A 13,462-nucleotide genomic window follows, 5' to 3' on the forward strand; every position below is an offset into this window, starting at 1 on the left:
TATTTGCTGATGATGGAGCCTTGTGCAGAAGAGGGAGAAATGTACAATTAGTATATGAGAAAATACAAAATGCTACTACAACTGTTCAAAATTGGGCTTATGACTGGGGAGTTAAATTCTCAGTAGATAAAACAAAGACTATTGTATTTAATAGAGAAGATTGAGGAAATAGATTTAAAAATGGAGAAAATATAGAAAAAGTAAATTTCATTTCTTGGGAATTCTGTTTGACTCAAAACTTTTATGGGGTGATCAAGTAAAATATATTGAAGGAAAATGTAAAAAATTTGTGAATATGATTAGGTGTCTAACAGGATTAGATTGGGGGCAGATAAAATCAACTTAAAAAGATTTATGTAGCTTTGATAAGATCAGAAATGGATTGTCGATCTGAAGTATACGGGCAATCTGCAAAAACAACAATTAATAAACTAGAGGTAGTTCAGAATCAAGCTTTAAGGTTGTGTTGTGGAGCCAGAGACCTCTCCGTCTTTGGCAGTGCAGGTGGAAATGGGGGAGATTCCATTACAGTTAGGACATAAACAAATTATGATGACTTAGTGGCTAAGTTTACAGGGACATAAGGCAGAGCATCATCCAGCAGTAGGAATTTTGAAGCCTTGTTGGGAGAGTGGAAAAACTAAAATAGATTCTTTTGCATGGGCAGCAAATAAATGTGCTAAGGAAATGGGGATACAGGGAAAGAGATGTTGTGCTGCTGTGCCCATTCAGTTACACCTTTTTGGTTGTTTCCATATGTAAAAGTAGATCTAGAGGTTTATAAAGAAATACAGATATAAAGATATATAGAAGAAAGATATAATAAATGTAGCGCTTTCTGTTTTTTATGACTAAACTTAGCGCTCTGGGTTCTATGTATCCTTTATGCTTGGTTATAAAGGATTTGAACTAGTTGACTGTCAATGTCTGACTCACCAATAATGAGACTTTATAAGTAAAACATATTTATTTACCAAACACAACAACATTAAAGTAGACCACATATGAAAAATAACTGAAAATGGCCACCATGGACCTTAGCTCTGCCTGAATAAGGAAAACTTAAAGGAACAGGTATTATCCTTGGGCTTGCTCTTTAAACTTTCAATTACCCGTAAAATACAAATAAAATTACAACAGGCTTTGTCAACCACCTGGTTTATGAGTTGGGGCTTTCCCTTTCTTTTAAGTGCTCACAGAGTTTTAAAGTAAATTATTTGAACAGTCCCGAACACATGAGAATTCTAAAGTCTTAACACAATACACTTAAAATAAATGACAGTGTTTAATTAGTGGGCCCACCATAGAATAAACAAATAAAAGCCGGCAAAATAGTCAATAACCCCCCGTTGCAGGCCTGATAATGACGACACTCACCACTGGTCCTCGATCCACAGTGGGTGGAAAAAAAAAAAGGTCCTGATGACAGTCTCTCCGTCAAACAGTCAGCTGATTCCCGCCTCTCTCGGTAAAGGCGGGGGGAAACGCAGCCCAAATCCAAACAGCGAGCCCAGCGCAGGTGTCGCTCGTCTCTCTCTCTCTTCTCCCTCGGACCCCCCATTCGTCCCGCCCCTCAGTCAATCAAAATTCAAGAAAAATGTAATCACCCAATAGCAACTGACCTTAGGCAGAACAACAAAAAAAGCATACACAGCACTATAGTCTGTCACCCCTGTGTCAAGCTGTACTTTACATACAAACTACATCATATGTATCATTCTTAAAGTGACAGAACACATTTTAACAGACTTTCTTACTTTAACTGTTTTTTTCTTTTTAATAAACTCTTGCTCTTTTCAATCTCCCACCAAAGACTTGAAAATTAAATCTTATTTTAAGATATGAAGTTGCATACGTTAAATTTGTTATTTATTTATTTTTTAAAATAACAACAGCGACATATTCCTAGGAACCCAGGGGTTACACCCTCCCCGTCCTAAATGTCTTGATGTCCCCATCAGACAATTCTCTATGTGGCAAAAGAGTTGACAAACTCTCCTAGCTGGGGACCCAACAGGTTACACCCTCCCAGTCCTAAATGTCTAGATGTCCCCATCGGCCACTTCTGCATGTTGCCAATGCTCACGGCTACATCTTGCTGCTCTTTGAAATGGGACGTTGCAAGACGGATAACAGTCAATATTAAGATCCTCCTCAGTGTCTCTGGTTATGTATATTCTCATCCCCCTGTGCACAATGACCAATGGCTTGTCTGTGGGCTTTCCAGGCTCGTCGTAGCTCAAACGGATGACAGGCTTAACCAATCGTTTAGCAGAAGGAACATTCGTAGGGTCAATTCCATCATCAGGCACACTAGATGTTGGGATGTCTCCCACTTCCAGCCCCGTGCCCACCACAGGGTCTTCCGATGAAAGTATAACACCACTGGTGTCCTCTTCTACAGCTGAGTTGTGGTCAAGCACTTGCTCCTCATGGCATGACAGAGTTGGTCTACCAGGATCTTCTTCAGAGATGACATCAGACCCGTTATTAGCCAAGGAAAACAACTGGACAGTTGGAGGACATGTTAACCAGGCATCCTGGACCTCTCCTCTGCAGTAATACTGAGGGGTGTCTTCATCATCTTCCGAATCCTCATCTCTCATTTCCTCCGCTGCATGCTGCACCTCATACTCTGTTTTAGATACATCAGTGGATCTGGTGGAAGGTCTCTGAGGCAGACAGCCTTTTTCATGGATTTCCGGAATCCTCACCAAAAACCCTATTGGTAGCAGATGGTCTCTGTGAAGAGTCTTTACTACTCCTCGTCCACTTTCTGGTTTTACCCGATAAACAGGTAAGTTAGGGAGCTTTCCAACCACCACATAAGGTTGTAGATTCCACTTCTCCTTTAACTTGTGTTTTCCAGGGATGCCCAAGGCTCGAATAAGAACCCTATCCCCTTCTTGTAGGTTCTGGGGTCGTACTCTGCTATCATAGCCTCGCTTGTTTTTCTGATGATTCTTGTTGGAAGCCTCGGTCGCAAGCTGGTAAGCATGACGCAACTCTTTTCTCAGTTTGTTGACATAGTGATGATGTTTTGTGACTTCTACTCGAGGTGGATACAGACCAAAACACACATCCACAGGCAGGCGAGCATCTCTGCCAAACATCAGAGAGTATGGTGAATACCCTGTTGCCTCATTACGAGTACAGTTGTACGCATGAACCATAGATGCTACATGCTGACTCCATGTCTGTTTGTTCTTTGGATCGTGCTCAACATAGACAAGAGAGTATGATTAAAGCGTTCAGGCTGAGGATCCCCTTGGGGGTGATAGGGTGTAGTCCTTGATTTCTTTATCCCCAGCATATTAAGAAGCTCTTTTATCAGTGAACTCTCAAAGTCACGTCCTTGGTCAGAGTGGATATGGCATGGCAGTCCATAGTGCACAAAGAACTTTTCCAGCAGAACTTTAGCAACTGTATTAGCTTTCTGGTTACTAGTAGGTATGGCCTGAGCATACCTAGTAAAATGGTCGGTAATAATGAGAACATTGGCCACCCCACGCGAATCTGGCTCAATTGACAGGAAGTCGATACAGACCAAGTCTAATGGGCCTCGACTTGTGATCTGGTGTAGGGGACTTGTTTTGCGAGGCAAGGTCTTGTGAGCCACGCATACCCCACAGGTCTTGACATAATGCTCAATGTCATGCACCATTTTCGGCCAATAGAACCGCTCCCGCACCAACTCGGTTGTTTTTTCAATACCGAGGGGCCCAAAGTCATCATGCAACTGCTTTAATACTTGAAGCCGATGTTTTGGCGGGAGCACCAATTGGAAAACTTCCTTCCCTGTTGGCCTTAAAGTCCTCCTATACATCAGTCCATTCTTTATCTGCAACTTTTCCTTTTCTCGCTGTAGCAGAATGGCTTCCTGCTGATCAGTCTGGAAGGTACAGGGCCAATTTCCAAATTTTATCTCCTTTTTAATCATTCCAATAGCTTCGTCTGAGTCTTGTTCATTCTGTAGATCTGTCATACTGAACTGTTGCACTGGGTGCTCACCCAGTGAGATGGGGTACACATATAGATCAGGGATGGCAGATGGAGATGCACCCAACTGATCCACACACCGTGTGTTTTCAGAGAGCCCATTGACACTCACAGTTTTGCATAGGGCTTTCACCCCAGATGGAGGTATCCACCCCCTCTCTTCAGAGCTTGCATTTCTGGAAAGCAGGTCAGCATCAACGTTCTCCCTGCCTGGCCTGTACTGTATGCCAAAATCATAGGTGGACAGGGCAGCGAGCCATCTATGACCTGTCGCACTAAGTTTGGCCGTAGTAAGAACATAGGTCAGTGGGTTGTTGTCGGTTCTCACGGTGAACTTGGCTCCATACAGGTAATCATGAAACTTGTCGACCACAGCCCATTTGAGGGCAAGAAACTCGAGTTGATGGACCGGATAATTTCTCTCAGAGTTTCTCAGCTTTCGACTGGCAAAAGCTACAGGACGCAAGTCTCCTGGATGTTCCTGGTTGAGCACAGCTCCTAGCCCATCAAAGCTGGCATCTACATGCAATATGTAGGACTTAGTGGGATCTGCAAATGCCAGGACTGGCGCGTTTGTAAGGCACTGTATTATTTTCTTAAAAACAGTAGTACAGGCCAAAGTCCACCGGTCTCCAAAGGGCTCAGATTTTTTAAGGTAGGCAGAGGTGGAGTTAACTGCTTTCTGTCCTTTTTTCACCGGAGGGTAGCCTTTGGTTAAGTCTGTCAGGGGTCTCACAATGGATGAGTAGTTGGCAATGAACCTTCTGTAGTAGCCACAAAAACCCCAAAACGACTGAAGGCTCTTAAGATCGGTGGGCTGCTCCCAGTTAAGGACTGCCCTGATTTTTTCTGGGTCAGTAGCTATGCCTGAAGCAGACACAATATGGCCAACATACTTGACCTGAGGTTGACAGAACTGACACTTATTGATAGACACCTTCAGACCATATTCTTGTAGTCAATCCAAGACTCTGAGGAGACGTTCCTCGTGTTCCTCTAGTGTCCGCCCGAACACTATTATGTCATCCAGGTATACTAAGCATTGCAAGAGGTTCATGTCTCCGACAGCCTTTTCCATTAACCGTTGAAAGGTAGCAGGGGCTCCTGTAATGCCTTGGGGCATACGCTCAAACTGGTAGAACCCTAGGGGACAGATCAAGGATGTTTTCTCCTTATCTTGCTCAGCCATGCCAATCTGGTAATAGCCATTTCGTAGATCCAAGACAGAAAACCAGCGGCTTCCAGTCATACAATCCAGGGCTTCATCAATCCTAGGAACTGTGTACTGGTCAGGGATTGTCCGTGCATTCAGGGTGCGGTAATCAATACACATCCTGATGGAACCATTCTTTTTTCTTGCCACTACGATGGGCGAAGCATAAGGACTGCGTGACTCCTTTATTATTCCTGCAGCCAGCAGTTTTTGTAAATGGCTCCGCACGTCATCAATATCCGCCGGGGCCAGACGTCTGGATCTTTCTCGAAAAGGTCGTGAGTCACTGAGACGGATGGTATGTTCAACTCCCCTGGCCAGTCCAACATCCCATTCCTCAATGGAGAACACACCAGCTTTCTCTGATAGCTTACGAGCAAGCCTCTCCTTCCAGGCACTTGGGAGTGGGGAGTCGCCAAAATAAAACAATCCAGAATCTATTGTTTGATCTGACTCTTTGTCTTTGTGCAACTCAGTTACAATGTTGGCTTTATGAATACATGCCACAATGGTGCCTTTAGGGATGGCTTTGGATCTTATTGACTCGTTTTTTAACACCAGTGAGAAGTTGTTTATATTCATGTCAGATGGTAAGAGAACACAGGGTGTCACCATTATTCCATCTGGGAGATAGGGCTGCTCAGGAGGCTCAACAACCAACATATCCTGCTCCCAGGACCCTTTCGCAATGACTTTACAGGCAGCCATGGCTGAACCACCAGGGGGGACCTTAAGAGGTCCAGGACCCATCCTTTTTATGTGCCCAACATTATCATCCAGCTGGCCTGAAGGGTGTTTCTGTTTAAATGTCTTTGAGGTGCTGACAGAAACCCGCCATGACTGAGCCCATCCCTGGCATTCAGCTCCATCTGGAGTTTTGGGCTGGTGCTGAAAACGACAGGCGTTGGTTCCCATGATTACTGGGGCCTGATCTGGACCCTTAGGGTCGGGGCAGACCAGGGCTAACACTGTTGTTGGCTCAGTGGGCAGACCCTCCTCCAAAAACTCAACATTCATAGCTATATAGCCCTTGTATGGATAGCAGGATTCACTGAGTCCCCACAGGGCCAAACTGGAAATAGGATGGAGAGGTAAATGGGACAAATGATCCATGTACCAGCTTTCAAAGATTATGGTAACACTAGAACCACTGTCCATCAGGGCGGTGGTTGGGTGACCTTCAATGATTACTTTACTGAGGGAGGTCTCTCCTACTAGTCCCTTAGGGATGCCTGTAGCTTGTAGGGCATCTACTGCATTCCTTTTGACAGAGCAGTTGGTGCTTGAGGTCTCTTTGTCCTGTTTGTTAGTCTCATTATTTCTTTTCTGTCTTCTTAGAGAACGAATCAGTTTCTGAATGACTTTGCCATTGTCGGCAGGGGCTATACAGTGAGTAGACACATGTCCTCCTTCCCCACACCGGTAACAGAAGAAATCCTCTTCATCCGGGCTGGTATGAGTTGTTCTTTGGCTACTAAGGTGAGGTGGAGCTTTATTCAGTTTATTTACGTTGTTCTCTGCTCTCCATCTTACACCTTTAGTCTGAGGAGGATTTGTGTGTGTCACAGTCATCATATTGAGGTGATGTTGCACATCCTCAACTTGTTTTCTTAAAGCCTGAACTTCATCAGGTTTTCTGGGTTCTGCCTCATCAGTGTGGAAAACCTTTTGAGAGTTGGATGTGGCTTGTAACTGACCAGTGGCCAGTTCAGACATTTGGGATTGCAGCATCTCAACTTGAGCTCGCAGCTCCTGAACTTCAGATTCTGACTTTTTTTCATCTTCTACCCTCACTTGCCTGACAACTGGTCTAGCTGGAGGAGCAATGTTTTTCTTTCTCACTGATTGTTGAAACTCCTCTTCTCGGATTTCATTCAACAGTGTCAGGAAGGAAGGAGGATTACGCTTTTTCTCTCTTAGGCGTAACTGTAGTAGGAGTATGTCGGACTCCGTGGCGCCACGAAGGAGCTGGTCCACCCGTGCGCTGTCTCTCAGATTGGGAGTTATCCCTCCTCGCTGAACAACTTTTGTTAGCTTTCGTTCCACTCTCCGTAAAAAATCTGAAAGTCTTTCACCTACGCTTTGGCGCAAGGCTCTGAAGGAGAAGTAGAGATCCTCGGGACTCTCTGGTGATCCAAATGCTCTTTGTAAAGCCTCAATATATTCCCCTGGAGATGCATCTGGATCATTAGCCCTCACGGCTTGTGCAATTTCCAGAGCAGGCCCTTTCAAGCTTTCCACGATCCTTCTCCTTTTCTCACGAATGGAACAGTCACTCTCATCCACCATTAACTGTGCTTGCTCCATCCATGTATTCAAACTTTTCTCTCCTGGAGGTGTGGGACTAAGGCCAGAATATGCTCGAAGACGCCTGAAGACATTGCTGTCTTGGGCAGGCCTCATTGTCTTTGCAAGCAGATCACCCACCGCTTTTATGATGGAGTCTGCAGAGTTTCCAGGCATAGAATCTGAGGACAGCATTTCTGGTGCAGCTGCTTCTTTAGTCGATGGGGAACTATCTTGTGGGAGAGGGTCTGTTTGACTTTTTTCTGTGTTGCCATTTTCTTCATCATCTGCAGGCCCATGCAATGTCCACAGTTCACCTCCTTCAATAGGTGGCACATCCAGAGGTATAGTTTTTGTGTTTACTCTCTCACTACACTCGCATAAAACCATCAATGACTGTGATTGAGGGTTAAACATGCGTCCTCTCACCCTAACTCGTCCTAGGGCTTTGATAGTCATCAAAGTTTCTTCAATGTGCTTAACGGTGGTCTCTACAGGGACCTGTTTCACTACAAGCGCATGGGATGCATCTAAGCCTTCCCCTGTACACCAGTTTTCCAACAATGACATTTTGTAGTTAATGATTTACTTACTTATTTCTGCTTTGGAAAGTCCTAACTAATTCTTACTTTTCTTTTTCAAACCACAGATTCAACTTAACCAAACTAGTGATGTGGGTCAGACATTAACAACAAAAAACAGCTTAACTGAATAAACATTGGGGTCTAGCTTTTATGTACAAGTTTATTTTAGTATTCACTTATTTATTTATTTATTTATTTATTTATTTTTACATCCCAGCGGTGCCTCCATTTATGTAGCGCTTTCTGTTATTTATGACTAAACTTAGCGCTCTGGGTTCTATGTATCCTTTATGCTTGGTTATAAAGGATTTGAACTAGTTGACTGTCAATGTCTGACTCACCAATAATGAGACTTTATAAGTAAAACATATTTATTTACCAAACACAACAATATTAAAGTAGACCACATATGAAAAATAACTGAAAATGGCCACCATGGACCTTAGCTCTGCCTGAATAAGGAAAACTTAAAGGAACAGGTATTATCCTCGGGCTTGCTCTTTAAACTTTCAATTACCCGTAAAATACAAATAAAATTACAACAGGCTTTGTCAACCACCTGGTTTATGAGTTGGGGCTTTCCCTTTCTTTTAAGTGCTCACAGAGTTTTAAAGTAAATTATTTGAACAGTCCCGAACACATGAGAATTCTAAAGTCTTAACACAATACACTTAAAATAAATGACAGTGTTTAATTAGTGGGCCCACCATAGAATAAACAAATAAAAGCCGGCAAAATAGTCAATAACCCCCCGTTGCAGGCCTGATAATGACGACACTCACCACTGGTCCTCGATCCACAGTGGGTGGAAAAAAAAAAAAGGTCCTGATGACAGTCTCTCCGTCAAACAGTCAGCTGATTCCCGCCTCTCTCGGTAAAGGCGGGGGGAAACGCATCCCAAATCCAAATAGCAAGCCCAGCGCAGGTGTCGCTCGTCTCTCCCTCTCCACCTGCTCCTGTCCAGGCCTCCAGCATACAGCTCCCCTGGCGCTTCTTCCTCGGTCCGTCCACGGTCCCTTGGCTTGAGTGCACAGCTAAGTTGTTGCACTTTTTAGCCGGTTTTTCCCAACACAGCTCACCAAAGTTCCAGCACTCTTTTTTTTTCGGATTCTCCTCCGTCTCTCTCTCTCTTCTCCCTCGGACCCCCGATTCGTCCCACCCCTCAGTCAATCAAAATTCAAGAAAAATGTAATCACCCAATAGCAACTGACCTTAGGCAGAACAACAAAAAAAACATACACAGCACTATAGTCTGTCACCCCTCGTGTCAAGCTGTACTTTACATACAAACTACATCATATGTATCATTCTTAAAGTGACAGAACACATTTTAACAGACTTTCTTACTTTAACTGTTTTTTTCTTTTTAATAAACTCTTGCTCTTTTCAATCTCCCACCAAAGACTTGAAAATTAAATCTTATTTTAAGATATGAAGTTGCATACGTTAAATTTGTTATTTATTTATTTTTTAAAATAACAACAGCGACATATTCCTAGGAACCCAGGGGTTACATAAAGATAACAATTGGGTAGATTTTGTAAATGATAGAATGAATAATATATATAAATCCTATTATTTATATAGATGATTCAAAAGTTTTAAACTCAGGTAAGACAGGTTTTGCTTATGCTATTCCTAAATTAAATATATATAAGAAGCAAAGAACATCTGATCATTTAGCTGTGCATACAGTGGAACTGTTAGCAATTCTGATGGTATTGCAGTGTGTAGAGCAAAATAGGATTGAAAAAGTACTTATATGTTCAGATTCATTGTCATCTTTGATGTCCATTTTAGATTTCTTATCTGAAAGTCATTTAGAAATTATGAATGAAATTTATGAAATACTATTTAGTATTACACAAGCTCAAGTAAAGAATAGATTTATGTGGATACCTGCTCACAAGGGTATAGAGGAGAATGAAATTCTAGAATCCTAGAATTGCGCCGCTCAAAGTGGCTGCATGTTGGAGTAGCTCTGTTACATTCATTCTGAGATATTGTTTTTGAAAACTCTTTTTTTCTTGATATAAATCACTTTTTTAAATCATTATTTCCTCTGGTATCGGATGCTGTGCAGCAGGAAGGATTTTTACTGAAACCTTTTTTACTTTTGGGACATTTTGTTATGATGCGTAACCATGACAACAAGTGTTAAAGGTGAAGAACCCTGAAGTCCAGTCATGGCCAGAACCAAGCAGGGCGCCTGTAAATCCACCGGAGGTAAAGCTCCCAGGAAGCAGCTCGCCACCAAAGCCGCCAGCAAGAGTGCCCCGGCCGGCGGAGTGAAGAAGCCTCACCGCTACAGGACCCAGCACCAGAGCAGAGGAACTCAAAATCCCAACTGGAGAGAAAATGCTAAAGAAAAAGAAAGAGCTGTCAGAACTGTGCTACACAGGGCAATCCAAACTGTGACCACTGCTTTGTTTGGGGAGAGGAAGGGCATCGCGCTGCCTGGTGCCCTCGAGGACCAAGCCGTAGGGAAACTGGAGACAGCCAGGGCAGAAGGACCACCCTTGATCGGCGAAGCCCTGCAGTTCCGCTCAAAGAAAAACTCCAAAACCAAAACTGAGGGAAAGACAGATGATGCATGTTCACAAGAAACTGTTGACAAAGAAACACCACGTGGTTTAATAGCTCCCTTAGTAGGTCGCCAATCACTTCTCAAATGTATGATAGCAGGTTACCTGGTAACGGTAGTATTAGACAAATGGGCAGGAGTAAGCCTTTTAGACCATGCATGGCTAAATAGATACTTGCTCAGGCAACAGGTCAGTCCAGGGGTGGGCAATCCTGGTCCTTGAGCGCCACTATCCTGCATGTTTTACTTGTTTCTCTGCTCCAGCACACCTGATTTGAATCAATGGATGATTAACAGGCTTCTGCAGAACATGAAGAGGTGATTTAACCACTGAATCAGGTGTGTTGGAGCGGGGAAACAAGTAGCACATGCAGGACAGTGGCCCTCGAGGACCAGGATTGCCCACCCCTGGGTCAGACCCTTAAGTGAACTAATGGATGATGATCTTAATGTAAAAGCAGTCACAGGGGACTCAGTACCATATGATGGGTGGGTGGAGGTTGTCGTCAACCTAGAGGGTAACAATGACCCAGACCTATCTATACGTCTACCCTTTCTTGTGAGCCGCCTCAAAATTGAGAGACTCATTGTAGGCTTTAATGTGATTCATAAGTTCATCAAAGATAATGGGGGAAACTACAAACTTATTGAGCTTATTGGTAGGGATATGGGGATCGACATTTCTGCTGTAAGCACTCTGGTAAGCTTCATTCAGACTCAGAAGCATCCTGTAAGTGAGACGGCTCCTGTAAAAGTGGGCTTTAAGGGGTGGACGGTCTATTCGTGTCAGGTGGCTTACTTTAAGTGTAGGGTCCCAGAGAGTATCAGCTCTACTGAGTCACTTTTGTTGTTTTAACCGGTACTGTATGATGTCCACCTCGAACAACTTAGCATTGGAGCAGGACTTGTACAAATAGAAAAGACAGACCGGCCCTATGTTAAAATACCCGTGTCAAACTATTCCAGCCAAAGTGTGACTCTACCCAGCTCAACAGTTTTGGGCTCTATTGAGCCCATTGCAAAAATAGTTGAAACCGACAAACCCAAGGACTCTAGTGAAACAGCACCAGTCTCCATCTATACTGTTGACTCTGTGTTCAAGTCCAACCAAGACCAGGAACCATCCAACACAGCTCACTGGCTGCCCTCAAAGACTCCTGTCTGCTGGACAGGTGAACAAGACCACATCCTGCAACAACTCATTGATACCCTGTTTGATCCACCTGTTCTCACGTACCCCAACTTTGAACTTCCATTTGTTTTACACACTGATGCCTGTGGGATGGGCTCGGGGCTGTGCTGTATCAGAGGCGGGTGTGTGTGTGTGTGTGTGTGTGTGTGTGTGACTGGGCTAAAAGTCATTGCATACCGCTCAAGAACCTTGACCCCAGCTGAAAAGAACTACTGTTTACATTCCAGTAAGTTAGAGTTTTTAGCACTGAAATGGGCCATATGCGAATAGTTCAGGGACTATTTGTTTTACGCCCAGAGTTCACAGTATACACAGACAATAACCCCCTGACGTATGTAATGAGCACTGCAAAGTTGAATGCCACAGGACATAGGTGGGTGGGAGAGCTTACAGATTTCAGGTTTAACATCAAGTATCGGCCTGGTAGGGTTAATGTGGACACTGACACTTTGTCACGCCTCTCTCTGGACATTGATAACTATGTAGGGGAGTGTACAGAGGAACTTAGTCGAGACAGTGTTTGTGCAACATGGGAAGGGAGTGAGGCAGCAAAGAAAAGTGACGTTGCCTATGTAGCTGCTTTAAATCTGGCTCAAGACCCTAGAACAGACAAGTTAGCTGTACCTAGCATCAGACACGAAGAGCTAGTGAGAGCACAGAGACAAGACGAGACCATCAAAGAACTATTCAGGTTAAAAGGAACACAGACAACACTAACTGAGAGAGACAGACAAAATGCAAATGGGTTAGTGAGGAGACTTATGCGTGAGTGGGAAAAACTGAAGGTTGAAAATGATCTACTATACAGGGAAGCTGGGGGTAGACAACAGCTTGTACTGCCTGCAGAGTAGAGATCCCTGATGTTAATGTTGTGGTTCTGTGAGCGTATTCTGTCCAGCAGGTGGCATCCAGGAGCTTTCTGGAGAGCGGCTGGACAATTCTCAGTAACACCTGGAGCCCATTTGGTCTCATCAGCGGAGCTGCATTTAAGGAGCTTGCTGACGTCTCTTCAGTGCCTGAGTGTTAGCCCTATATGGTACTTCAAACCCTTCAAGTCCTAGTTGGAGAAACTTTCCTAGTACCTTGCTGCATTTTGATCCCCTGTGTTTTTTGACTCCTCCTAGGTTACCCAGCTCCCAGTTGGCTCCAGCTTGTGTCTAGTTCATGCCTGGATTTAACAATTGCCTGATTGCTCCGCTGCTCCACTTCAAGAACCACCACAGATCGAACCCTGTCTGCTCTCCACGGCTCTCCACCGCTCTTCTCCGCTCTCCGTTGTTTTTTGTTCCTGGAAAGACATCTTCTGACGCCACGAGTGAGTTCAGATCTCCTCAGAGCCTGCAGTTAATTCCCTTGCTTGATGGGACTTCACCTCAACACCTGTAAGCCAAACCTCCTACCTAACCAACCACCTGTTGAGAAACCAAGTCACCTAAACCTGTGTTCTTTCTTTAAGGGATCACTGACTCCTGAACCACTATATCCTGTGTTTCCCAGAGGGGTCCGTTTTGAGTCACAAACAATTTGAGAAAATGAATCTTTTTTAAAAGAAACTACTGTTGAAATTTTCTGAGTGTTTTCTGCATGTGGGTCAGACATTTAGG

This window comes from Kryptolebias marmoratus, linkage group LG15, assembly GCF_001649575.2.
Source record: "Kryptolebias marmoratus isolate JLee-2015 linkage group LG15, ASM164957v2, whole genome shotgun sequence".
Taxonomy (NCBI): domain Eukaryota; kingdom Metazoa; phylum Chordata; class Actinopteri; order Cyprinodontiformes; family Rivulidae; genus Kryptolebias; species Kryptolebias marmoratus.